This window comes from Momordica charantia (assembly GCF_013281855.1).
Source record: "Momordica charantia cultivar OHB3-1 chromosome 11 unlocalized genomic scaffold, Mcharantia_2.0 BLBB01000011.1, whole genome shotgun sequence".
Lineage (NCBI taxonomy): Eukaryota > Viridiplantae > Streptophyta > Magnoliopsida > Cucurbitales > Cucurbitaceae > Momordica > Momordica charantia.
Genome location: NW_028275159.1, coordinates 11,746,147 through 11,763,550, shown reverse-complemented (window position 1 = coordinate 11,763,550; position 17,404 = coordinate 11,746,147). Strand labels below are relative to the sequence as shown.

The window sequence follows — 17,404 nt, the reverse complement described above, 5'->3', positions numbered from 1 at the left end:
TGTACTAGAGGTGTAGACTGTTGGATGTGGCACTATACCAACCAGGGTGTTTACACGGTTAAAACTGGTTATAAACTTGCAATGAATTTAAAGATTCAGGCACAGTCCTCAAGCAATAGTTGAGGGGAAGGAATATGACATAAATTATGGAAGTTAAGGATTCCTCCCAAAATAAAGATGTTTCTATGGAAGGCATTGCATAATAGTCTACCGGTGCGAACTAATTTAAGGAAGAAGGGCCTTAAGATTTTACCTTGGTGCACATTCTGTTGTTGTGTCGAGGAATCGGTGGACTATGTGTTAGCTGGTTGTAAGCGCTCAAAACATATTTGGAGATGGAAAGGTCGTTCAATGATAACTTTGTTGACTTTCACAAAGAGTGGAAGAAGACCTTTTGTCTACTGTAGCCCATCAGGCGTGTGTTTAGTTTTTTTTTTAATGAAGCATCTTTTTATCAAAATATATATATCATAATATTATTAGCCAATTTTAACATTCTCAACAATAAGAGTATAATTGAAAAATGTTACAAATAGTAGAGTTTAAAATATACATTTTTTTTACTAACTAAAATGATTTGGAGGTGCGGGGAATCGAACCCCGTGCCTCTCGCATGCGAAGCAAGCGCTCTACCATATGAGCTACACCCCCTTTATTCTTTTCTAATTTTGTTTTATGAAAAGAAAGAAAGTATTTCAACGGAGCTCCAACATACTATAAATTTACATTTTTCCTTCTTCCTTCCTCAATCCCATCACATCTCTCAGCATGGATAAAACAAATTTTAGTACTAAAACTAAGCCTGACTTGAATCCAATCGTATAGATGGTTCAACCCGAAAGGCTAAGAGTTAGATGGATTACCTTTGTAGTCGTTACCTTGAGCAGACAGAATACTCACTATGCTCGAGGCTGGAAACACTCAACGAGTTTGGTGACCAATCAAACAAGTATGCTCCGAGGGTAAAAATAAGACTTCCTAAGTTCAACCATACAAAGGAGTCAATATTTTGGGTGGGGGGGGGGGGTGTTTGCACAAGACAAGGTGAGAAGACAATCTCAATTCTATTCAAATTCAAAGGTTCTAAGCTGCCTCAACATGGACGGGGTACAAGACTATTTATAGGCTAAGGCCCTTGGCCTTTTAAGGAAATTAAAATATTAAAAAGAAAATAAAATTGATAAATTCCTAAAAGTTGCTAAACTTGCCTAAAGTTGAAATTTAAAATTGTTAAATTAAAAAGAAATAAAACAAAATCAAATTCAAATGAAATCCCACCAAATAAACAAAAATATCAAGGAAATGTTATCCTTAAGTGGAATGGAGTGGGCGGCAAGGCAAGGCTGAGCGGGCTGTTGGCACACGCAAGGCATGGCTAGCGCTGGCGAGCGTGGGCATGGGCAACGGACAAGGGCGTCGGGCACTGGCGTGGGCGCTGAGAGGCGTTTAGGGCACGAGGCGCTGGTCGCTGGCGCTGAAGGGCGTGCAGGGTGCACGAATGTTGGCGCTGATGTCATGTAGGGTGCACGAGCGCTTGGACGTGAGGTGCGCGGATAGGCATGGCTGCGCGGACAAGGGGTGCCGGGCACTTGGGGCAGGCATGGGCGTGCGGGCATATGTGGCAGACAAAGGTGCACATGGGTGCTGGGCAGGCGTGGGTGGCAGGTGCTGGTGTGCGAACGTGCAAGCGTGGGCGGCAGGTGATGGCGTGCGAGCATGGGCGACAGGCAATGGGCGCTTGGGCAGGCAGCGTGCAGAGGGACCGTGTGTTGTGAGGTTAGCAGCGCTGAGGCACGGGCGGCAAGGGGCGCACTGTGAGGTTCTAGCGACATGGTGGCACGCGCGGGTGGCGTGCACCTAGCTGTATGTGCGTGCGAGTGGCCTCTCGATGGGCTTGTCCTTGAAATGGGGCCACTCGCTTGACTCCTCTTCTCTCCCATTTTTCCTCGTGACCCTAGTAGGTACTTCATTGGCCTTCAAATGGTAAAAATTTGTTGATGGGTCCAATGAAGTTTCCTTCGTTTGATGGGGCTTTCTTCAAGCTTCTCTTCTTTATTGGTGTAGGTGGCATTTTGGAGTGTGGGGCCAAATATGATCACATAATCTTCTTCTTTTTGAATTGGATTCGTCCTCGAATCAAGTTGTTTACCTACATCCAAACGAAGCAAGTTAGTCCAATGATAAGCATATATAATAGGACTATTACCTTGATGAAGTTCAAAAACTTCATTCTCTTCTTTCTTCTCAAAGATCTCCACTTGATTGTCATGTTGGCTTTCCTCATGTGGCTCAGCCTCTTGATGGTGTTTAGGATCATTGAGTGGGCGGCTCAAAAGTTCTTCCATGTTGCTCTCCTTCTTCTTATTCCATTCTACTCTACAAGTATGACATGGTTTCGGGCATTGTCTCCTCGATATCCTGTAAAAACTCAATACAAGTACTAGGCAAAGTATTTCTTCTTTCTTGAGTTAGGAGATCATTACCTTCATGTAGGTAAAAAAGAAGTAATTGTGTAGCACATAGAGCTCGCTCTATCTCATCTCTTCTAGTCATGAGGGTCACGACTTTCTCATTGTTTTTAGGGGCTTTTTCTTTCTTCTTAGATTGAAGTTCAACAACTTCTTTTTCTCGGCTCCAACCTTCTTTCTTCCAATTTTAGCTCATTAATTCGTACTTCTTTTGGAGAAAGAGGTACAAGAGTGATTTTCTTTCCTTGATGCTCAAAAGAATATTTATTAAGAAAACCATCAAAGCTCACCTTCTTGGTAAATTGCCATGGTCTCCCTAAATCACTAGCATGCATAGGTACAACATCACAAGTGACCTCGTCCTTGTACCTACCTATATTGAATGGAATTTGAACTTGCTTTTGGACCTTCACATCCCCACTATTATTCAACCATTGTAAGCTATAAGACCGTGGGTGGGGTGTGGTGGCTGATTTCAACCTCTCCACTATGTCCTTGCTAGCAACATTAGTGCAACTCCTACTATCAATGATAACACTACATGGGGTAGAGTTTAATATGCACCTAGCATGGAATAGGTTCTCTCTTTGTGCCTCTAAGGGTTCTTTCCTAAATTGCATATTAAGGTTCCTCCTAGCCACTAAGGCTATATCCCTGGAATCATCTTCTACTTCCTCTTCTTTACTACTTTCTTCTTTTCTCTCCTCAACCTCTACTATCTCTTCCTCATCATCCATGACTAGCTCTCTTTCTTTTTAAGTATCATGGCTCTTTGATTAGGGTAATGTCGGCTTATGTGTCCTACTTCATTACACTTAAAACATTTAATATCACTAGTTCTAGTCTTGGGAATTTCGGGTTGGGTCTTGGACTTGGATGACACTTCTTTTTCATAATTAACCTTCGGTTTTGACTATAGGGAGTTGTTCTCCATCTTGCTACTAGTGGTCTTGGGGGTAGATTTGACATACTTTTTAGCCCTTCTTTGGTTTTGCTCCTCTATTTTGACGGCGAGGTGTAGAAGTTCCTTCATGTCTTCATAGTGTTGCAAGTCAATTTTGTCGGCTATGTCCGGATTAAGATCATCCAAGAATCAGGCCATGGTGGTCTCCTTATCTTCCTCTAGTTGCAAATGACTCATCAACATGTCCATCTCTTTGTAGTAATCTTCAACTCCCTTGGTGCCTTGATAGAGCTTATTAAGTTTCCTTGAATTTGCTTTCATGATAGTGTGGTGGCACAAATATTCTCTTTATGAGTTCCTTGAATTCGATCTAAGAATCTATGGGTCCTTCGTTGTTCCTTCTTCTATGAGACGTCACTTTATCCCACCAAGTTAGTGCATAATCCTTAAAATGGGTGATTGTGAAAATTACCTACTTGCCATCGTCATAGTTATGGTATGCAAACACTAACTCAATTTCCTTCTCCCATGACTTAAACTCTTTAGGTGTAGACTTTCCATGGAATATTGGGATTTTCAACTTGATGCTCCCAAGGTAGTTTTCCCTTCTTGGCCTCTCTCAGTGATGTTGGAATCTTTCTCTTCCTTGGCCAATGTATGCTCTTCTTGGAGGACCTACATCAAGAGGATCTTTGTTAGCAAAATATTCATTTAAAGAACCTACCTCTTCTTCTTGGGAATTGTCGGATATCTCTCTTGGACTCATTAGTCTTCTTCGGTGTGGTAATCTCTGTGGTCGTTCCAATCCTTGAACACGTGTGTTCATCATTTGTAAGGATTCGGTAAGATCTTCAAGTCGTTGTGTGAACCTTGCAAAGGTTTAAATTTGATTGGAGGGGTTACTTTCTCAAAGAAGTCTGGGGCTGCACAAAAACAGGCTCTCTCGGGTGGCCCAATAGACTAGGCGGTTGTCCTCCTTCTTTTGGACTATCCAAAGTGGTCAAAATAATCCAGATATATTTTTAAATTAAAATATAAACAGTATTAGGATTACTTGCCAAAAAGAAATCGATTTGGACAAGATTTTATGGCCCAAAGATTTTCTCTAAAATTGTCCAACTTCAAATATGGAAAGTTTTCTGCTTGGATACACGTCGGATGACAGCGGTCTTTGTATCCCTGGAAAGCTCTTTCAAAGACCTTTAATTTGCTACTTTATTTGACTATATTCAACAAAAAGGTCAGTAAGATATGACTCATCGAAGTTGGAACTCTGTTCTCTAGGTAGCTGCAGGATTTCCAGAAAAATAGTGTTCACGAAAAACTTGATAACTTCCAAATCAAAAATAAAAAATTATCAATTTTAGGCTCTCTGGAAAGCTAACTCGGTGATCTTTTGAATAATAGTGATTTCACTCAATTTGGACTTTGTAGCAAAAAGTTATGTATTTTTGAAATCGGCTCTCGGTTTTGTGATCTCTACAGGTTTCTCTCAAATTCTGGGGTTCGAAGAAAAATTGATAACTTTGGCTATAGGGCTCAGATTAAAGTGAAACTTGGTTTTTTGGAAAGCTTTTGAGGTGCAGAACACAAACAAATAAGTTTTATACACTTTAAAGAAATTTTTAAAATAAAAAATTCTTATGCAAGAATGATAGAAAAAGTTAGCACGCGGAAGAACAAGAACAATCGAAGAACTTTTTATGAGGTTTTCAAATAATGGAAAGTAAAGACAAGATGGAAATTTAAAGATAGAAAAATAACATATATCCCAGTCTAGAACCTGGCTCTGATACCAAATGATACGTGACAACCTAAGTGCATTGAACTACTCGAGCCACAAACCACTTGAATCCAATCGTATAGATGGTTCAACCCGAAAGGTTAAGAGTTAGAGGGATTACCTTTGCAGTCGTTCTCTTGAGCAGAAAGAATACTCACTATGCTCGAGGTCGGAATACTCCACGAGTTTGGTGACCAATGAAACAAGCATGCTCCGAGGGTAAAAATAAAGTTTCCTAAGTTCAACCAAACAAAGGAATCGATATTTTGGGGGGGGGGGGTTTGCACATGGCAAGGTGAGAAGACAATCTTAATTCTATTCAAATTCAAAGATTCTAAGGTCCCTCAACATGGAAGGGCTAAGGCCCTTGGCCTTTTAAGGAAATTAACAAAATTTAAAAGAAAATAAAAATGGATAAATTCCTAAAAGTTGCTAAACTTGCATAAAGCTGAAATTTAAAATTGTTAAATTAAAAAGAAATAAAACGAAATCAAATTCAAATCAAATCCCATCAAATAAACAAAAATATCAAGGAAATATTTTCCTTAGGTGGGACGGGGTGGGTGGCAAGGCAAGGCTGGGCGGGCTGTTGGTACGCGCGGGACATGGCTGGCACTGGCAAGCGCATGTATGAGCGACGGACAGGGGCGTAGGGCCCTAGCGTGGGCGTTGAAGAGTGGGCGGGGCACGGGGCACTGAAGGGCGTACGAGGCGCACAGATGTGAGCGCTGATGGCATGTGAGGTGCGCAGGCACTTAGGCGTGAGGCGCGCGGATTGGCACAGCTGCGCACATGGGTGCTGGACGGACAAGGGCGTGCGGGCGTGGGGGAGACAGGGGCGCGCGGGCGCTGGGGGCAGGCGTGGGCGCGCGGCCATTGTGCCGCAGATAGGGGCGCACATGGGTGCTGGGCAGGCGCGGACGTGCAGGCATGGGCAGCAAGTGCGGGAATGCAGGTGTTGGCGGCAAGCGATGGTGTGCGTGCGTGGGCGGCAGGCGATAGGCGCTTGGGCAGGCAACATACGCAGGGACCGTGCGGCTGTGAGGTTATTAGGGCTGAGGTGCGCATGGCAGGGGGCGCGCTATGAGGTTATCGCGACATTGTGGCGTGCGCGGCAGGAGCTCGCACGCGCGGTGGCCTACACCTGGCTGTTCGTGCGTATGGGTGGCCTCTCGATGGGCTTGTCCTTGAAATGGGGCCACTCGCTTGGCTCCTCTTCTCTCCCATTCTTCCTCTTGACCCTAGTAGGTACTTCATTGGCCTTCAAAATGGTAAAAATTTGTTGATGGGTCCAATGAAGTTTCCTTTGTTTGATGGGTCTTTTTTCAATCTTTTCTTCCTTATTGGTGTAGGTGACATTTTGGAGTGTGGGACTAAATATGATCACATCACCTTGGGTCATCGTGAAAGCTCTAAAAAAAGACTTCTCAACTCTTTCATAGAAGACGGCCTCACCTTCACATCACGTTATTGCTTTGTCAAGTTTATCATAGATAAAACACTCAAACTTTGAGTTATGAAGACTTTAAACATTTATCTATCAAGTCCGTACAAGGGCCACCCAAAGAAGAGCTATGGATTCATATAATGCTTTACTACATTCATCAAGTCCATAAACGGACCACCCAAAGGATGAGCTGTGGATTTACATAAGTGAGAAACATCATGGTTTGAGTCGAATAAGACCTGAGGACTCCATAATTACCTTCCTCGTTTGGCATTTCGTGAGAGGATCTGCCAAGTTCCTCTCGGACCTCACGTACTTCAAGGATGTATAATTCCATCTTTCAGCAACTGGTTCACAGCTCCATATCTTAGACGTATGCGGCGTCTCTTGCTATTGTACACAATGTTTTTGGCAATCCCTGTGGCAGCTTGTGAGTCACAACGTATGGATATAGGTACAGATTTTCCCCACAGTGGCACGTCTTCAAGAAGACTTCTCAGCCATTCTGCCTCTTGACCTGCCAGTTCAAGTGCTATGAACTCAGATTTCATGGTAGATCAAGCAATGTAGGTCTGTTTTGTTGATTTCCACGAGATAGCTTCATTGCAAAAAGTAAACACATACTCATTAGTAGAGCTCACTTCATCATTATCTGTAACCCAGTTTGCATCACAATATATCCTTCTAGCACAACAGGAAACTTGTTCAAATGCAAACAATAGTTCATTGTACCCGTAAGATACCTTACCAACTGATATGAAGCAGTCCAATGATCTTTACCAGAGTTATGAGTGTATCTACTCAGTCTACTTACTGCATATGCAATATCAGTTCTAGTGTAATTCATTAAAACATGGCACTACCTATGATCTTTGCATATTCGATTGAGAAACACTATCGTCCTTATTCTTTTCAAGACTCATGCTAGCCTCATAAGGTGTTCTTACAGGTAATTTATCAAAGTGATCAAATTTTTTCAACATTCTCTCAATGTAGTGTGATTGACATAAGGAATACCCATTATCATTTTTCCTTATTTTTACACCAACCTCTCCTAAATCTTTTTCATTTTAAAATGTGAAGAAAAGAGTAACTTGGTTTCATTAATGATATCTAATTTTGAACAAAAAATGAGCATGTCATCAACATACAATCACACAATCAACTCCAAACAACTTTGAGTAAACACATGTATCATAACAATTTACTTTATAACCATTGTTTACTAAAGTGCCATTAAATTTTTGATACCATTGTTTAGTAGCTTGTTTTAGGTCATAGAGAAATTTTTTATGCTTACATACTTTATTTTCTTGACCAGTAACTAGAAAACCTTAAGGTTATGTCATGTAGACCTCATCTTCTAAATCATCATTAAGGAAAGCTGTTTTTACATCCATCTGATGTATTATTAATCCTCGAATAGCAGCCAAAGCTATCAAAGATCTAATTGTAGCAATCTTGGTTATATGAGAGTACGTATCGAAGTAATTAATGTTATACTTTTGTGTGTAGCCTACAACCACTAGTCTAGCTTTGTACTTTTCTATCGCACCATCTGTTCTCATTTTTCTTTTAAAGATTCATTTACAACTAATAGGTTTATTTCCTACAGGTAAATCTACAAATTTTCAGGTTTGATTCATAATTATGGAGTCCAGCTCACTTTTATAGCGTCTTTCCATAGGCTAAAATCTAAAGCATTTATAACTTCTTGGTAGGTTTTAGGATCTTCACTTATCAAATACATGCAAGCGAACTGATCATCTATCTTTTCAAAGTTTTCTACCAGATAGGAGGTTAAGAAGTCAAGTCCGAAGCTTTTACTAACCTTTTGCCTTTTACTTCTCCTAAGTTCAGAATCTATTGTATCATTAGATTTAGGTTCAGGGTCTATCATATCAATAGAAGTGGAGGGCAACGACATGCATACACTTTTTAAAATACCACAAAATTCACCATCAGTCTAATCATAGGGAAGATATTTTTAAAAAATACAGCATCTCTATATTCACATATTGATTTATCATTCAAGCTCATGAACCTATATGCAAAACTAATTTGAGCATAACCAACGAAAACACAATCAATAGTTTTAGATCCAACTGTAGGTTTTTTGAATGCTGGATATGCCACCTTTGCTTAAGCACCCCTACACCTTCAAGTAGCTCAAGTTTGTCGAATACCCTTTCTACAGCTCGTATGGTGTCTTATCCAGCTTTTTGTGAGGGACCCTGTTAATAATAAAACAAGCAGAAAATGCAACTTCCCCTCACATGTCATCAGATAAACCATAACTTAATAGCATGACATCTATCATCTTTTTTAAAGTTCTATTTTTTGTTCACTTATTCCGTTCTGTTGAGGTGAATATGGAACAGTAAATTCATGTATAATTCCACTTGATTCACAAAAATTTCTAAGCAATTATCACTATATTCACCACCCCTATCTGATCTGATCTTTTTTATCTTTATGTCTAATTGGTTTTCTACTTCAGCTTTGAATTTCAAAAACATACTACTAGCTTCATCTTTAGATTTTAGGAGATATATTTTCGTATATCTAGAATAATCATCAACAAAAGAAATATAGTAATTTTTTCCACCTCTATTAGTTGTGTTTTTTAAATCAGCTAAATCTGAATTATGGATGGCAACGGGGCGGGGCGGGTCCAGGGGGAATTTTTCCCCATCTCCGCCCGCCTCCTTGAAATTTTGGGGGCCGGGACGGGGCGAGGATTCCCTGATCGGGGACGGGAAATATATTTTTTAAGTTTTAAATTTAATTTTTAATTTAATTAATTAATTTTTGTTATTATTAGTATAAAAAGTTAACAAAAAGTGGCTAAATGGGGTATTAGCTTGAGTTTTTTTTAATTAAAAAGTATTTATAAAAATAATATATATTAATATTATTATATAAAAAAATATAAAAAGTAATAAAAAAATTAAACGGGGCGGGGTCGGGGACAGGGACGGGGCGGGGGGACAGACCCCCGTCCCCGCCAGGCAACGATATTGGGATCCCCGATTTGACCCCGTCCCAGTTAAACTGGGGAATCCCCGACCTGATCGGATCGGGTACCCACAGGGATCGGGTCCCGTGGGTATTTTTGTCATCCCTAATCAGAATGAATTAATTCTATGAGTTGAGTACACCTTGCAGTGACAAGTTTAAAAGGTTTTTTAGCAAACTTTGTTTTTACACAGATAGGACATTTTGTAGTTTAAGGTAAATCAGAAGCATTAATTAAATTTAAAGTTCTAAGTCTTTTAATCGATACGATATTCACATGTCCTAATCTACCATGCCACACATCAAGAGACTCAACGATGTAAACGGAACTATAATTAATTTCATTTGAAGAAGCAATGTTGAGAACAAACAAATCATCTACTAAATAGCCCTTACCAACAAAGTCACCATTTTTTGTAATAATAACCTTGTCGGCCTCAAATACAATCATAAGTCTGCCTCGGTTCAGTAGACTTCCTAACACCAAATTCCTACATACAATACATTACTTAATGATAAAGTTTTGTCAAATGTGAGTTCCAAGAGAACCTCCTCTTTCCCAAGTACTTCAGCTGTGGCAGAGTTTCCCATAAAAACACATTCGCCATCAGCGGAGTCCTAAAAGTCGTGGAAGAGGTCACAGTTCGAGCAGAAATGTCTGAACACTCCTGTGTCAAGAATCCAGTCGAATTTTTTCTCTACCAGATTTGCTTCCACACCCATAGCGATAATGATGTCGTCCGTCACTGCAAGGTTAGCTTGTGGAGTAGCCCTTTGATCTTTCCTATCTTTTCTTTGGGTGCACTGATAGGATTTGTGCCAAGGTTTTCCACATACATAGTATACCAGTTTGGATTTTTCGATTCTTCCACAAGTATTTTTAGGTTGGAAACCTTTGTTCATTTGAGCTCTATCCCTTGCAATTTGCTTCCCTTTGTTTTTGAACTTGTCTTTGGAAACACTAGAAGATTCAAATAAGTTAAATTTCGTTGAATTTAGGGATTGAGAAGAGAGTTTATCCTTTTGCCTATTGGCTTTCTCGATGCGCACGTGACTGATCAGTTCTTGTAGAGTCAGGGCCATCTTCTTATGTTTCAGGTGGTTGTGATAATCACTCCAAGAAGGAGGAAATTTCTCGAGCAACACATTGGCCTAAAGAATCTCGCACATCTTCATGCCTTTAGACAACATACTTGCCACCAGGTTCTCATACAAATGAACCTGATCCATCTCTGGTTTGTCGTTTGACATTTGAAATTGTAGCCATTTACCGATGACATACTTCCTCCTGCCTGCATCGTCCCACCTTATCTAGCCTTTAACGTGTCCCAAATGTCCTTTGCAGATTTTTTGGACTATGAAGAGATCAAAGAAAGAGTCGTTCGTATGGTTAAGAAGATTCCCACAAACCATTTTGTTTTCCTTCTCGAATTTGTCAGTTTCAACGACAGTGGTGGTAGTCATCTCAAGATCAATAACGACAACTGAAATGGTGGCAGCAACAACGGCAGGCAGATAAGTGGCAACTGCAATGATGGAAGCGGCAGTGGCGGCAGCGGTAGCAGCGACAACAGTAGTCGCTACAACAGTAGCAATGACGGCAGGCTGAGCAGTAGTGAGGATGTAGTTGATCTCCAACTACTCAAAGAAAATCAGTCACTTATATGACTATCGGCAATATAGTTGGATTCATCGAGTGGTTCCAATTTTGACAAGTCTAGCAAAACCTTCCCATATTGGATAGCAGCCATGGATAGATGGATTTTGCTTTCAAATTGTTGCAAAGGACAAAATTAGAACCAATAACTAAATTTGTTGTGTCGTGGTCGGAATCACTGCCTTGAAAGCAAAATCGGCACGACCTCAGTACTAAATCATTTTACTGTCGGTATGCTCCCAAGGTTAACACAACCTCCAACTTAGACATGCACTCATCGGAATGGGATTGTAATCAATCTTGTGCTCAGTTTAAGATAATGGAAAGAAGTGGAAAAAATGAAGAACAATGGAATGGAGAGTGGAGGTGGAGAATATGAGAGAATGAGATGATGAAGGAGTGGAAAGGAATATGAAATTTATAGCTATGGATAGGCACAGAATATATATTTAATTTGTAAAAATAAAAACCTAAAAAAAATTTAAGGTCTTCCATGTGTCCCTTGACTACCACAACTCTCTTCATCCTTGCCAAATTTGTACGTTTTACCAACCTCGTTTCCCTCTAAGTGTGCCACATGTATTTGACAAAAAAAAAATCCATGGATATTTAAAGGAAAAGGGGTGAGGTTCAAAAAATAAGTCCGAGCTCGAGTGAGTGGCCCATGGTTTAGGCTTACCCCAAATCATGCTTAAGCCCACTACAGGACTTTAGTTTATAAAGCCTCTTCCCAAGGGATAATTTTTCCATCTGACAAATTTTTGGCTAATGAATTATTTTACAATGTCATTCCCAATAGGGACTGCCAGACGATGAACGAAGCCAACAATTCGAAAGCCCATGCCCCACCGCCTCCTCTAAATGCCACGTGCTGACGCCCAATTCAGCCATCTTATCTTCATTATTTTGCCTCCATCATCAACAATCCACCGTGAATCGGTGTGCAGCGGCAACTCCATTACTGCCACCGCCGCCTGGAGCCCCACCGCACTGATAAAGAAGAGGAAGATGAACCCGAAGTGATTACCTTTTCTCTCTCTTTAATTACATCCAGTATGAATGGCGGACAACAGCTACAAAGACGTGGTAGTCGCCGGAAAAGGGTAGGAGAAAGAGAGAGGAAGAGATGAGAAGAGGAGAGAGAAAGTACCATCACCTACAAATATATAATTTAATTAATATAATTTGCCACATCAGCAACTACAATAAACAATGTAATTACAATTTGCCACGTCATTTTAATATTAGCTAATTAATAGTAAAAAAATCAGGGACCATTTAGATCTATTTCTAACATTTCAGGGACCAAAAGTGTTCATTTTAAAACTTCAGGGACCAAGTTGACACCTACTTTAAACCTCAACGACCAATCATGTTCATTTTGAAACTTCAGGGACCAAGTAGACACCTATCTCAAACCTTAAGGACCAAAAGTGTTCATTTTGAAACTTTAGGGACCAAATAGACAACTACCTCAAACCTGAGGGACCAAAAATGTATTTTGCCCAATTTAGATTTATGGATTCTTTTGATTTTTGTTATGCCTCTCTTAATTTTTTGTTTCAAGAATACTGTGTTTTTCAAAACAAGTCAGGATTGAAGAAGATTGTTTATGTGATTGCATTAAAAAGCAGCTTCCAATTCAAAACTGCCAAATTCAACAAGAAATAGTTGGTCATAAGGTGTATTGATGATAATGTAATTGGTACATTCGTTCATCCTGGTACAGAGATGGTAAACTATCAGTTGTTGGAAAACTCATACAAGATCACACTTGTTCTATTGACGTTGTTTGAAACGACCATAGACAAACGACAACAACATTGATAAGTGAACGTGCAAAGACAATTTTAACCATGAAAAATGGGCGACACTGTAGTTCACGTGACATAATTGACTATGTTTGAAAGAACCATGGAACCAAATATTAGTTATGACATGGCCTTAAGAGGACGGGAGAAGGCTTTAAAACTCAATAAGAGGCTCACTGGAAGTATATGCTCTCATTTTGTCGTTTACAGCTAGGTTGATTAAGAAAAATTTAGGTACTATGTTTATCTTACTGACCTTATTTCTATACTCTATATCCACATATTTACCGTGTACATGCCTATAGGGACATATACAGTCTACCAGGTTGATGCTGAAGGAAGTTTCAAATTCTTCTTTATGAGCCTGTTAGCATCTATGAATGGATGGAAACACTGCCTTCTAGTATTTTCTGTTGATGGCACATCCTAAAAAATAAATTTTAAGGCACTCTAATGTTGGCATGTACTTTGAATGGAAACTCTCAAATCTACCCATTGGGATTTGATATCGTAGACTCGAAAAACGATGCATCATGACAATGGTCTTTTCGGAACATGAAATCAGCATTTGGAGAACTGGATGACTTAGTCATAATGTCTGATCAACACAATAGCATAGAGAAAGTAGTTAACGGTGTATACAACTAAGAACATTATGGTATTTGTGTCTCCTTGTTCTATTAATTGTGGGTAAATTCTAGCTTGTCTTTGTTGTTTTTGGGTTTTTTTTGCAGAATTTGAAATTATTGGAATGTAGAGCAGTAAAAGCGGAAGGAATTTCTAGGACGTTTAATTAAATGCTAGAGTGCTCAATACTGGAGCATTGCTTACTGCAAACATACCTGTGTAGCGCAGTAACTTTCCATTTCACACGAAAATTACACATGTCCGTACAATCATTGTAGGTTGCCCTAAAATCAAGGAGCAATATAAAAGTTCATGAGGTCCCAGCTGCCACAACAAATCCCAAGGGAGAATACTGTTCAAAAAGAGCAGAAAAGATAAAGGAATGGGATATTCCATTTTTGGAGAGGGAGCTGATGAAGGAAGCTTGAAAACCACTAGTTTTTTAAGGGAGGTGGAGGGTTTTCGGTGTATTTCTTCCGTTTTTGCAAACTTGAGATTGTTCCTTTCTCTTACCCATTATATTTTTCCCTTCACTCATGAACTGAATCCCATTTTCGGGGGAATTACTCGCTGTAACTTGAGAATAGTAGCCTTTTAGCTCGAATGTATGCGGATAAGTAGAGTTGTTTTTATTTTTTCATCTCTGAATTTGTTGGCTACCATTTTCGGATTGTTTGCTTTTGTATGAGTTGGAAGGATATATGAGATGCATGTTTGCTCTACTTGTTATTAGTCTACTATTTTTAGTAGGTTGTGAATGCTTAAGAATGAGATTCACCTAACTATGCTTGATAAACTGTTTGAACGCTTGATTATTTAGCAACGGAAATTGTAAATATTCATGTTTGGGTATCTCGAAAGGGAACTGTGTCTGTTCAAGCATCAACTATTTCAATTTGCTACAATGGCATCTGTAAGCAAGTTATTACAACGTTATAACCTCCTCGGTCTCCATTTCATTATTTGTACTCCTCTTTTTGCTAGAGTTTCCTCTGTCCCAGAATCTTTGGTCCGCAGTATTTACCTCGTTTTTATGCTTGTTGTTAATCTGTCATTTATTTCTTCTTTTTATTAATTAAATATCATTTATTAGTAGTAGTTGGTCTGATTGGTATTCTTCAGCATATTTCAGTAATAGCTCAGTCCTTGTGGATTTTGACCTTGTTTGTGCTGCAAGACACTTTCACTTAGTTTAACGTGACTGTGTGAGCCCGCAACAATCATCAATTCGAAATCCAAGTACGAAACATGCATTATGAAGCCAATATTCTTAACCGTACATTCATCTGTAGACAATGGGACTTAGATTTAATTTCACGCCCCTATGCATGGCTTGTTATTGGTCACAGGGGTTTGAATTTAAATACATTTGTGCACAGTTTCTACCAAGTTTCAACATTGCAACTACTATACCATGGAGACATACATCTAATTGGTCAAACGTACAACATGACCTCAACATTTGTTCAACATGACACATACATTCTCCCTCCAAATGCAAAGTGCTCTGATGGTAGGCCACACAAAAGGAGACTCGTTACAAGTACTGAAAAGAGGTCGATAGTAATATGTGACAGATGCTGATAGTTAGGGCACGATCGAAAAAGCTGCAAAAATCTGCTTGCAAATTGATTCACTTTAATTTTATTTATTAATTTTTGTGTAAGTTTTATTTTAATTGTTATTTGATAATTAGTTGTATCTATTAAATGCACTGACTTTTTTGCAATTATTCTCGATTCGATACAGAATATATACAAATTATTACTCTAGCACTATTTTGGGTTCATATAGGATCTATACAAATTATTACCTTATTAAGTTATATTTATAGCCCAACTATAATTATAGTGGACGTAGAGTGTCCAATGCACCCCTCATTTCTAAACCTAATAACTCCAAGATGTAAAAGTTAATATGACGGTAAGATCTAATCACAAATATCATAAACATATTGAATTAAAGTGAACATGAAAATAAAGTCTTAATACTCAGTTGTCTATCAAAGCACAATATTGTGTCCATGTAGAGTATAGAAAATTTGTTACCCTAGTAATATTTATACTAGTCTCAACACAAACATTGTAGTTAATGATCAAAATGAAGCATTAAGAAAGTTTGATTTTTAACTAAGATAGAAGTTTGAAATGTGCATGAACTAAAAACTTTTGGAAACTGCAAGTCACTCCTAAGGTTCCTGGGTTTGACTTATAAGTTCGAATGATAGCATATGTTATCCCTTTGGCGACTTCTCCTGTGTAATAGATTTTCTCCTCATTGCATCTATAAATATACCTGTAATACTACGTTCGGTGGAACCCTCCACCTTCCTCCTAGTTCATTAAGGGTCAACAAGATATTTTTGAGGTTATTATATTGATGTTCAACTGGAAATTATATATACATCGTGTTAGTCCGACAATGCATGTATTTATCTGTATTTACAGTAAGTAAGTAGGACAATTAGTCATGCAGTACCTCCTCAAGTGTTGACCTCCCTTCTGTAGCCCTTACCCTAGCTTGAAGTACTAGCTTTTTTATTTTAAGTCTCACGACCTATGCATTTTTAAAATGCCCAACCTTGCGACGACTAATAAATAAGAAATATACACAATTATATGCTCTACTCACCTATCTCAAATTAGTTACTCCGACCCTAGTAGATGCCTTTGGAAGCTTATTGTAATTAAGTTTTGTGTCTTGTATACAAACATGGTCACATGATTTGTTTTTAAGAAATGTATACAAACATTCTATGCACCTAAAATAAATGCATATCTTTTGAACTGCTCCCCCCTCCCCTATTGGGTCCTTTTAATCCTTTCAATTATTTTGGACCCATCTATAGAGCGAATCACCTCATTTATTTAATCATTTGATATCATCAATTTCATCATTAGCCTACGTCATATACTAGAGAAACCAATCACACACTTAAGTTCAAGCACAAATTATAGAAATCATGTTATTTATCACCATCTAAGTGTTATCGTGAGTAACTCCTTTTTCAGACATCTTTCCCCTAGAATTAGTCAACGTGGCAACGTCCCAGGCATCTTGCATGGTTCCATGGTGGGGATGTTTTTGTCCACCAGTAAGGTCTTTTTTATTATATTTTCTCTACAAACCAGACATTTTTCTCTGCACACCCAACATATTTTCTTGGTGGTGATCATCAATTAGTTGGTCACTCCTTTTTTCCTATTCCTTTTGTTTTGCCTCTAGACTGTCAAACTTATTTATAAAAGATGATGTCCCCCGTAACACGTCAACTTTCATTTATTATAATTGAAACACCAAGGTAGGATCAAAATTACGATGGATTATCAACATATACTTACCCTAAAAATAGTTTCAAAATCAGTCTTCATATTTACCTCCTCTCTCATCATGAACAACCATCAAGGGTCAAAAAGAAGAGGGGTGCTAAGGAAAAATCAAGTGAACGACCAAACCTAAGAATTGCCTATCGCAAGCCCTTGGGAACACCCTACGTGCGTGCCCCACACCGCACACGCTTCCTCGCACGCCTATATCACCAGTGCCCGCATGTGCATTTAGCCACAGCCTCAATGTCGCGCGTCTCAACCCTGCTGCTAACCTCACAAGGCAGCCCCCAATGACAGCGCCTATGTTGGCTCACCCTTGTCACGCGTACTTTCCTTGTCGCACGCTTGTCATACACTTAC

The 17,404-nt window shown here is 39.2% G+C and overlaps 1 non-coding gene across 1 annotated transcript; it reads right to left on the bottom strand.

Moving 5' to 3' along the window:
- Positions 1–578: 578 nt before the first annotated feature.
- Positions 579–651, bottom strand: TRNAA-CGC (transfer RNA alanine (anticodon CGC)). The gene has a single exon. It is a non-coding gene; the product is annotated as a tRNA-Ala (tRNA).
- Positions 652–17,404: the final 16,753 nt, after the last annotated feature.